Source organism: Erythranthe guttata, chromosome 12 (genome assembly GCF_056151865.1).
Source record: "Erythranthe guttata isolate IM_541 chromosome 12, IM_541, whole genome shotgun sequence".
In the NCBI taxonomy this organism is placed as follows: Eukaryota; Viridiplantae; Streptophyta; class Magnoliopsida; order Lamiales; family Phrymaceae; genus Erythranthe; species Erythranthe guttata.
The window spans coordinates 6,044,741-6,056,489 of NC_142544.1; the positions used below are offsets into that span (position 1 = coordinate 6,044,741).

An 11,749-nucleotide genomic window follows, 5' to 3' on the forward strand; every position below is an offset into this window, starting at 1 on the left:
TCATCTCCACCGGTCGAGCCTATGGCTTCTCTACCGGCCGAGGAAGTGCCAGCGGCCGAGCCTATGGCTCCACAACGAGCCGAGGACGTGGCTCCTCCACCAGCTCCTCCAATGCCTGAGGCGGTCATCTTCTTTCTTGCATTGGCTATTGTGATGACACTCGGGAAATTGTTTCTTTCCTAGATTGTAGTTTGTGTGTAAACATGGTTTTGTTGTGTTTGGTTTTACACTTGTAGTTTGACTTTGTTGTAATTTAATTTAGTTATCTTACTTCATTTCGTTTTCTTTGTGTGTTACTTCATATAATCTTTTGTACTGTTGAGTGTTGATTGGCAATACGAGCTTTTATGTCGACTAAAGAATGTACGGACCTCATAAAAGAATCAAGAAAGGAAACAAATGCAGGAAATGATTTTATAAAAACTTCCCTTCCTACTCTCCATCAGAAACAAACACAGATTTCGAAATGGATACACTGACTAGGCTTAACCGATCATTATCGATTCAAGTTACAGTCTAGATAACCTCTTGAAAACCCATAATTATTGGAAAATGGAACATACCAACGCAAATCAACACGGTGTCCACAAGGAGAAGTTTTTCGGACGTGGGCCCCGTTTCGGACTTTATGAGGGGGGGGACTGTCGTGGTGGTAGATATGGTCGTTGTCTTTTGTTTCCGTAACTCTACGTATTGTTTTCTGTCACAACAATGAATCCAAGTATGAACAAGTTTTACATGCAATAATTATCTCCTCCATAACTCATAGTTAAATTTTTAATTAGTTAAAAAAAGAAATAAAGTTAATAAATTATTTTTAACCGTGACACCATAAAAACAAATTTTACTATGTACTATATTTTCTTATTATGTATTAAACTGATTATTTTTTTTCATTTTTTTAAATAATATCCCGTGCATCGCACGTGCATCGCACGAGCGATGCACGGGATATTATTTAAAAAAATGAAAAAAAAATAATCAGTTTAATACATAATAAGAAAATATAGTACATAGTAAAATTTAATAATGTAGTATTATTCATATTATATATCACATTAGTTTTCTAAATATTGCAGATTAATATTTATAATCCAAATATATAGATTAAGATTTAACGAATCGAATTTCTATCTTTATCTCTTAAGATTTGAAATATATTGATGAAAAATAGGAAATTGATAATTGTTGAAAATTATAGTAAAAAAATTAGTAGAAAAAATATTAAAAATAAATAATTACAGAAACACCATTAGGGTTTTTTAGAGTTGCCCAGCGTTTCTTTCTTTTATATATAAGATATTTATATATGTAATATTAGTATTTAAACTAAAAATAATTAAAAAAAATTAAAAAATAAAATAAGTTTTAAAATTTTAAAACTTAGCGAAAATTTTCTAAAATTTCATAATTTTCCAAAAATAAGAACATCTACGTCGACAAAAGTAAAACTAATAACTATTAAATTTCAGTTCAAAAAAATAAATAAAAATAAAGCACATCATAATATTCAATAAAGCTTCTAACAAAAATTCAATATGTCAAAATCCTAAAACAAAACATAGATCAACTTGTTGTTTCAAAAAAAAAAAAAAAAACCCCTTAAAATAAGCATTATAATATATATTATTTATAGGTGTATTTTTTGGAAAAATAATCGGAATTTTTTGAAATTAATTTCGGAAATTAAATCTGATCGGAAATCGATAATTCCAACTCTATATATATAATTCCAATTTCAATCCAAAAAAATGGAAATCGGAATTTTGGAAGTCGAAATGAAAAAAGTTGTTCCAAAATCGAAATTTTTCGGATCAGGCGGAAATTGGAACTTCTGTTCCAAAACTTGCACCCGTAGGGTGCTAGGGTGGCTGATTGCTGGATTTGAAGAATAAATAATGGAAGTGTATAAGCAAAAGAAACATAGTAAAAAAAGGGTGATGTAGATAAAAGTTAAAATAATAGGTGGAAGATTAAAAATATAAAGAAAATAGTATTATTAAAACATTAAAATCAATAAAATAATGACATTAATAAAGATCAAAAACCCGGTTGAACCGATTCGACCCTATAAAGCCATGACCTATATGGTCGTCCGGTTCAGACAACATTGAGCTTTACCATCTTTCCATACTTCGTGTTATGGCTATGAACCATTTTAACCATTTTAATTCATTCAAAAAGTTGATCAACTTTACCTTAGTTAATTTAGATTCTTTAATTGTCCATGTTCGGTCATTTAATGACTAACAATCTCTACATAGAGTCGTTTTTTTCCCATTTAATGTGTGCAGGTACAACTATTTATGAAGACTCATTCGGTTGCTCGTGTGACTAGCGTTTCTGGTAATATTTGTAATACAAAATTTCTCTTTGATTATTGTTTTAATCTCATTATTTTCTTCTCATTTTTTAGTTACGATTCAATTTTATTTGCAGCTATCATTACACAGTTCCTAGTCGGCTTAGCATCTTTGTAAGTTATTTACATTTTGTTTTTTATATTTCGTCACTAATAATTATAATGTTATTTGTATTAATTTAGTATTTTTTTTTATATAGACCTAGTTCCTGGTACATCTACCGGGGCCAGTCGAGCGTGGGGTATCCTTTGGTACCTCACTTGATCAAAAAAAGGGGCTTTTGTGACGGATATTTTTGTCACTGAATTGAGTAAAATCCGTCACAAACAGGCTTTGGTGACGGCGGTATGACGGAATTCGTCCGTGAAAAAATGCCTCGTCACTAATTAAAATAGTGACGGGTTTTTTAAATCCGTCACACTTTGGTGAGGGCAAATTCTGTCACAAATACCTTATCGAACTCACGTAAATTTAGTGACGGATTCCGTCATAAACAATTTTTGTATATGTCATTAATTTGTCACAAGGTTCCGTCATTCATCTGTTATAAATACCGTCACAAATAGTCCGTCACATGCATCCGTAACAAATGTTCCGTCAAATTTCAGTCACGAGCAACCCGTCGCATTGGTGTCACAAATATCAGTCACTTTTCTCGTCACAATAGCACCGTAATTGTTTTGTTCTCTTTATTTTACTACAAAATGTTTTTGATAAAAAATCAAAATATTTTTTTTGACAAAATATCAACAAAAAATCACAAAGCATAAATATATTAGAACAAAATCACATCGTCTCCAATATTTCAGAGCTTCATTTGGCTAGTAGTATCTAGTGCAAAGAATTTGTTTTGAATTACAAAAGATAAATATCTTATTTACAAAAACCACAATCTCTTCTGAGCTCTAAACTCGTTATATACCTCCTCTCTTTTCTGAGTCACTGCCATCTCTTGTGCCCTCAATTTTCAGTTCACATTCCTAACACCACTCTTCTCTATCTGCCTTCAATATCGACAAGCCATGGCCTTAGTATCTATCTTCCTCTCCATCACGTCCTGCTCAACCAAAAAAATTTATCTTGTTTCTTATAAGCATATGGTCCATGCCCAACACTAGTTTCCCATCCACATAACTCTGCTAATAAACGGAAGTTCATCTGAAAGTATAACACAAAAAGGAGGTGAGGGATTATAAAATACACCATGTCCAAAACTACAAGTAATTAAATGCATTGTATTGACATAATTAAAACGAACGTCGAAGAAGTTACTAATGAATCATTTGAGATACATGATAAGTTCATCATAATTTTCAGTGGAGACCCTGGTGGAATTTTGAACGCGAATAAAGTAAATAGCAAGACCTCTATGTACCGTCGATCGATGCACGTACATCATAGGCAATATAAACCGGTATTTTCAGCGTACCCACTACTATGAAGATAGACCTACAATACTTTGTCATGCACAATCTAGTACAGAGAATGGGCAGAAATAAATTCACAGAAAATAATAATTACTAATAAAATTGTTGTCTGCAATCGTACAAGGTAAAAAAAAAAGGAGAAAGAAAAAACAATTGCAAAGGAGAACATGATAAATATGTCAGAACGCCGCCGTTTTACAAGCACAAGTTGGAAAAAATTGAAAAAGAAAATTAGAGGGCCAAGCTGGAGAAAGTTAGGCTCTTACATACCTGCAGAACCCACAAACATAAACAACGGAGCTTGTATTTTAAAACTTGAAGAAAATGCTGACCTGCAATTTCCAGCAAACAAGCAAACACTTTTAACAAATAATACCTCTCTAATAAACCAAACTAAATTAAATGCTTATGAGAAAAATTAGCAAAATAATAAAAAACAAAACAAAAAAAATAAAAAAACTGAGCAGTTGTTACCAATATGTTTGAAACAATTCCACAAATTCAAACGAAAGCATAACAATTTGCAGGGAATCATAATTGGCTATGAAAAGTCCATTTACTCGTACAAGCAAAATATATAGAAAACCCAAGAAGAGTTGTATACCCTGGGGCCGGCGAACCTTCGGCCTGCCTGAAAGAGCGGTATCCGCCCCCGAAGCCGACGAACCATCGCAGCGGCGACGCTTGGCAGTAGGCAGAATTTATATGCATATAACTCATATTTTATGCATCAACTCAATAACACACCAATCTCGACAACCATATTCTAATATGAGAACGTACAATTCGATGGGAGGGATATCCCTAAAAAGATATAGCCCCTACAAGCCCACTTTCAAACTAAAAAAATTAAAAGAAAATAAAATTCACCACCTATCAATAAAGCCAAATACACCTAATCTCTATCACAAGGTTGACGATACACGATGTAAGTGTGAAACCCTAAAATTTATAGCCTAATTATATCAATATCTCTAGAAACCACCTGATTCTACTCGATTTTTCACCCTTCTATGAATCTACAATAGAAATAGAAAACATCCTAATATGTATTTACAAATCAATTGTGAGATTTACCCGTATGCCCAAGTGGTAGTGTGTCGACTAGGAAAGCTGACGTCAATGTTGTGTCGTCCCTCAATCGCATAAATCATCTGCAATCCGCCGCCGCCAAGCTGTTGCCGAACCATAGAATTTTTAAAGCCCGTGCTACCGCTGTTGCCTATGGGTGATGTTTGGCGGTGTTGGATTGGAGAAAAAAAAAATTTAAGCGAGTGTGCGAGTGTGGGACGGCAGATGTGTTCTTATCCAGAACCCTTGTTTCGGGCCAGAGTATTCACGATAGTGGGGGTTTAATTGCTCAACTACTATTATATATTAATCTCATTTTATCACAATTAATTATATTTAGCAAATTTTGGAAAATAAAAAGAATATATATAATTAAATAAGGTCATATTATTATTTTTTATAAGTTAACGTTTGTCTTCAAAATAATTAATTATATAATTAAGAACTAACTGTAAATAAACAATCAAAATAATATTTGAGAATATAAAAAAATTATTAAATAATAAGTGAATTACTCAATTCAGAACAAAATAAATTTATTACAAAATAAATGTTGAAAAATTCAATTTCCTATTTCGTAGAACTAAAAAAAGTAATAAAAACACAAAAAAATTGAATATATAATTTCAATTAATTCATTTGGTGTATTAAAGTGAATTTGAAAAAAACAAAATAACAAGTAACACAACAGCAAGCATGGTGACAGATTAATGACGAAATATAAAACGTGACAGATTTGTGTCTGAAATGTATGTGACGATTTCTGACCGGATAAACATAGTGATGGATTAATGACAAAACTTAAATGGTGACATATTTGTGACCGATATGTACGTGACGGGCAGGATATTGTGACGGATTTGTAACCGACAATGATCAAATTCTTACATTCATAGAAAATTTGTGACTAGTTTGTGACTGAATCAATTTCCGTCCAATGATTTGTGACCGAAACGTGACTAAGTTTCGATTGTCACAACATCCGTCACAACGTCGTCACATATTAGTCATAAGAAATTTCTAAATTTCAATATTACATTCCATCACATATTTGTCACTCATTCGGTCACTAATAGTGACAGATTTAGGCTGTCACAAAATATCCGTAACAAAAGCCCTGTTTTTTGCTTGTTTTGTTGATACATGTAATATAGATTGTAGAAACATAGAAATTAAAAGCCGAATTCAACTTACAATATGAAATTGATTATCTTTCTATTTATAATCTTCAACTAAATTTAATTCATTCGACCAAATGCAGTATATAATTTAGAAAAGTCTAGTAGAAAGTGATTGTGCATATCGATAATGCAAAATAACTTTTTGAATGAGATACATTTGTCTAAACTAACATGATTATAGAAGATGAAATTATATGTATTCCATTTCAACATGCATGAAGATATTTATCAATTACCGAGCGGAGATCTAAATACAATAGTTTAATAATTATTATACTATCAAATGAATATAAACGAATGGAGCAAGAGGAAGTAATCTTGCATTATTCTCCTTTTTATATATTTATTATTTGCTGACTGTCCAAATTCTTATTAATTCCTAAATGAAGTCGGTTAGTTTTATTCATGTCTGTATAATAATTAATTGTATTTATCTTTGATGATTGTCCAAATTCTAACCAATGTAACTCTTACCTCCTTAAAGTATCATTTGTAACAATTGCCCCCTCAAGCATAATTTACTTTGTATCGTAATATAAAAATATAATAATACCCTTAATATATCTCATTTTTTGTTGGATAAAAATAATCAAAAAATGATTCTATAAATTTAAACAATTAAAAAGTCGATGTAATATATTTAAAATTTAAATATTATCTTTCCTCGATAAAATAAATAACATAAAAACTAATTCTTATTCTTTATATAAAAATTAAAAGTAAATAAAATTAAATTATTAGACATATATGAAAAATATATATTTAGATATTATGAGTAATTAGATACTTTAAGAAATTAATTAATTAAAATATATTTAAATAATTAAGAATACAATTTATTATTCATTGATTTCTTGGAAAGCACTGAATTTTTTTAATAATATTTTGCAATCATTATTGTTCAATATCTATATGTGTGTACATACTGTCCTTTAGTCTTTTTGTCCAATAATATAATATTTAGTTTTTGGAAAATTTTATATGGTCACTAAAACTTAGCTTTTTATATTATTACATCTATGTTGCCAATGGAAGACAATATTTTTTCAATTTTAAAATATTATCTTTTCAATAAGATAATTGAATTATTTGCCAATTATTTTATATAATAATTGTAATTATTATTGTTATTATTATTATTATTATTATTTTTATTATTATTATTATTATTATTATTATTATTATTATTATTATTATTATTATTATTATTATTATTATTATTATTATTATTATTATTATTATTATTATTATTATTATTATTATTATTATTATTATTATTATTATTATTATTATTATTATTATTATTATTATTATTATTATTATTATTATTATTATTATTATTATTATTATTATTATTATTATTATTATTATTATTATTATTATTATTATTATTATTATTATTATTATTATTATTATTATTATTATTATTATTATTATTATTATTATTATTATTATTATTATTATTATTATTATTATTATTATTATTATTATTATTATTATTATTATTATTATTATTATTATTATTATTATTATTATTATTATTATTATTATTATTATTATTATTATTATTATTATTATTATTATTATTATTATTATTATTATTATTATTATTATTATTATTATTATTATTATTACTATTATTATTATTACTATTATTATTATTATTATTACTATTATTATTATTATTATTACTATTATTATTATTACTATTATTATTATTATTATTACTATTATTATTATTACTATTATTATTATTATTATTATTATTATTATTATTATTATTATTATTATTATTATTATTATTATTATTATTATTATTATTATTATTATTATTATTATTATTATTATTATTATTATTATTATTATTATTATTATTATTATTATTATTATTATTATTATTATTATTATTATTATTATTATTATTATTATTATTATTACTATTATTATTATTACTATTATTATTATTATTATTATTATTATTATTATTATTATTATTATTATTATTATTATTATTATTATTATTATTATTATTATTATTATTATTATTATTATTATTATTATTATTATTATTATTATTATTATTATTATTATTATTATTATTATTATTATTTTTATTATTATTATTATTATTATGATTATTATTATTATCATTATTATTATTATTATTATTATTATTATTATTATTATTATTATTATTATTATTATTATTATTATTATTATTATTATTATTATTATTATTATTATTATTGTTATTATTATTGTTATTCTTATTATTGTTATTCTTATTATTGTTATTCTTATTATTGTTATTATTATTATAATAATAATAATAATAATAATAATAATAATAATAATAATAATAATAATAATAATAATTATTATTATTATTATTATTATTATTATTATTATTATTATTATTATTATTATTATTATTATTATTATTATTATTATTATTATTATTATTATTATTATTATTATTATTATTATTATTATTATTATTATTATTATTATTATTATTATTATTATTATTATTATTATTATTATTATTATTATTATTATTATTATTATTATTATTATTATTATTATTATTATTATTATTATTATTATTATTATTATTATTATTATTATTCTTGTTGTTATTGTTGTTGTTATTGTTATTTTTATTGTTATTGTTATTATTATAAGTAGGACCGGCAATTGAGCCAGGCCTAACCGAAGCCCGATGGCTCGGCCCAATTATACTTGAGCCGAGCCTACTTTTTAGTGAGTAGAGCCGGGCTTGAGCCATTGTTGGCCGAAAACCTACACACAAGTGCACGTATCGTACAAGTAATAAAGTGGATTTTTAAGTCCAAGTATCGATCCCACAGAGAATATTTAATTATCTGATCCTATACGCTAAATTCTACCAATTATTATCAAGCCCACCCTACACAGTCGAATTTTAAGAGAATTAACTAAATTAAACTAAATTAAAAGCAAGCAAAAACAAGAAAGCAATGTAAAACGAAGATTTAATCAAGATAAGCAAGCCTAGGATTTTATTCTTCCCCCTATGTGATTATTATTTCCCCCAATTCCTTCAATTATGCAAGCAATTAACCCGGATTATTAACCTGAGATGGTAAAATAATCGTAACCCGCTTCCGCGTGTATTATGATTCTTATACTCTAGATTCAATTACTATATTCCTATGCAATTAATTCTAGAACACAGCATTAAGCACAAATCTTAATAATGGCTACCTAAGAGATTAACTATATTCTTATGTTAATACCACAAAGGCTCTTCTACCACAGTTCTAATTATTAACCCGATCTTCCGATTCATGCGATTAACAATAACATAAAAGCACATAAAGTGGCCAGTTTCATGAACTTAATAAAACAAGTAGAAGAAATAATCCGGAATTAAAACTTGCATAAAATCATAGAATTGGGTTCATAAATCCCACATAGGGTTCCAAATAAAATCCTATAAATAAAGACTTAGCTACTCGTAGTTCTTATGATAAAGAAAATAAAATAAAAAAATTAAATAAGAAAAAATATGCTTGAATCTTCGTTGATCTTCTATGCTCTTGAATTTGCGTAAAAAAAATCCCCAATTGTGTGATTGTCTTGGTCTTATATAGGGTGAAGAACTTGGGGAAGAAGGCAGTTTCCTTGTGCAATTAAAATCCCTTTACTGCGCAGCTTCGGAGTCTCGGACGGGGGTCCCACAATTTGAACTAAAACTCGGACGGGGGTCCCATCTTTAAATCTTCAGAATTTTGATTTTTTCACTTTTGGCCCATATTTCTTCCAAACTTGTAGTTTTGACGCCATACTTTTCCAATTCTTCAATTTATACCTAAAATACAATAAACCAACTTTTTAAGCACCAATTATCGTTAAAACACACCAAAAGCTCAAATAAAAAGATACAATAAAGTGTAAAAATATACACTAAACAACCATTTTATTAAACCCGACTTATTTATGAGCCGAGTTTGAGCCTACTATGGCTCAACCAGAATAAGGCACGACCAATTAGGTTAATATTAAAAAAAATTATAATATATTTTTTATTTTAATGCTATGACAACATACAAGTTAAGACAATATAAGATTGTTTTATTTTGCAAAGTAAAAGGAATTAAGTGGTGACGGTGACGTTTGCAATAAGTAAAATCAGAATCAAACGCAAAAACCACACCGAAATCCAATTGTTGAAATTTATCACCCAGATTTGAGAATATAAAACGTTACAAATAACAAGACTTACTAATCTTTTTACTTCTATTTGGTCTTGTTTTTAAGTTTTTCCAATAACTTGCAAATATCGTTTAAGTTTTGAAGGATTAACTTTAATGGAGGTAAATCTTGTTTATCACATGTTTTTATAATTTTTTTACTTATTACAATTATGTAGTAATGGGGCACGATATAAATCCAAAATCCGAAAAAATATATGAGCCGAGCTTGAGCTTATACTAATGAGGCCCGATGGTATGTGAGTTTGAGCCTATAGTAATGAGGCCCGATGGAATGCGAGTTTGAGCCGGCCCAAGCTCGGCTCACATGGCGCGATTGCCAGCCCTAATTATAAGTTAGAAGTTTATTTTTATCCTTGATATGTCCTTTAGCTATTGGTTGTTCTGAAGGGTATTTTAGGACTAACAAAAAATGGAAGAAACCACCATATTATTCCCACTTATAGATATACATGAGTGACATAAAAGAAAGTAGAAATATTTTACCTTTTTATAGATAATTCTTGTTGAATTGTTCTACTTTTTTTTTTAAATAATGCAGTTAATATATTTTAAATAACATAGAACCTACGTTTAGAATGTATTTATATTTTTAATCAACAATTAAAAATAAAAAAATTAGAATATAGTAAGTAGATGCATACTGTAACATATAAATAAATACATAACAATGAAATTTTTGTTTTTGAAATATTATATTTTCTTTGAATTATTTTTGAAATTTAAAAAATGAAAAATTTTAAATTTTGATTTTGATAGAATTTGTTTTGTTCAAAAATCTATTGGTATCTATTTAACATACGTGAAAAGAAATAATATTTAAAATTAAGGTATTATAAAGTAAGTCTAAATTAAACATGGGAAAAAATGAAATTATGCAGTTATATATAATAGAAATATATTATTTTGTTCGAAACAAAAATAGTTATAGCACCAAAAGCTTAAGGGACTACAAATCGACAATCAATAGTACTTGCATAAACCAAACTCAAGTTGATTGAGCAAAGAAAACGATCAATTTCATTTTAGCATTATTCTACATAAACTAAACAAAGGTGCAACTAAAAAAATTCTAGAAATGGACGATAAGTACCTTTTGGGTATTTATTTATGTAGAAAATCATGGAGGGTGAACACCACCAAGATTAGTTTATACTGTTATCACTACAAGAAAATGCAAAATAGGCAACGATTTCTTTATCGACGAAATGAATTCCGTTGCCAGTAGTTATATTTGAGCAACGAAATATAGTATTTGTGGCTAAAGAATAACGTTTTTGTAACAAGATATTTTTGTTGTCTTTGAATCTCAAAGGCAACGAAACATATTGTTGTGAATAGTATCGTATATATTTTACAACGAATTTAATGTAAGACAACAACTTTATTGTTGCAAAAGAGTATTTCTTTTTGCTACGATACAAAATTGTAGTAAATACATTTACAATGGT

General features: G+C 26.7%; 1 long non-coding RNA gene across 11 annotated transcripts; it reads right to left on the bottom strand.

Annotated features, from left to right (window-relative positions):
- Window positions 1–3,302: 3,302 nt before the first annotated feature.
- LOC148766317 (uncharacterized) lies at window positions 3,303–5,142 on the bottom strand. Of its 11 annotated transcripts, XR_016034943.1 has the most exons (5): window positions 4,868–5,133; window positions 4,395–4,611; window positions 4,061–4,122; window positions 3,656–3,836; window positions 3,303–3,521 (listed from the first exon to the last, which is right to left on the bottom strand). It is a non-coding gene; the product is annotated as an uncharacterized LOC148766317 (long non-coding RNA). The 11 variants fall into 11 exon arrangements; XR_016034940.1 differs by having other exon boundaries at window positions 4,057–4,122; window positions 4,395–5,130; XR_016034946.1 differs by lacking the exon at window positions 4,395–4,611 and having other exon boundaries at window positions 3,656–3,812; window positions 4,868–5,129.
- Between the last annotated feature and the right edge of the window lie 6,607 nt (window positions 5,143–11,749).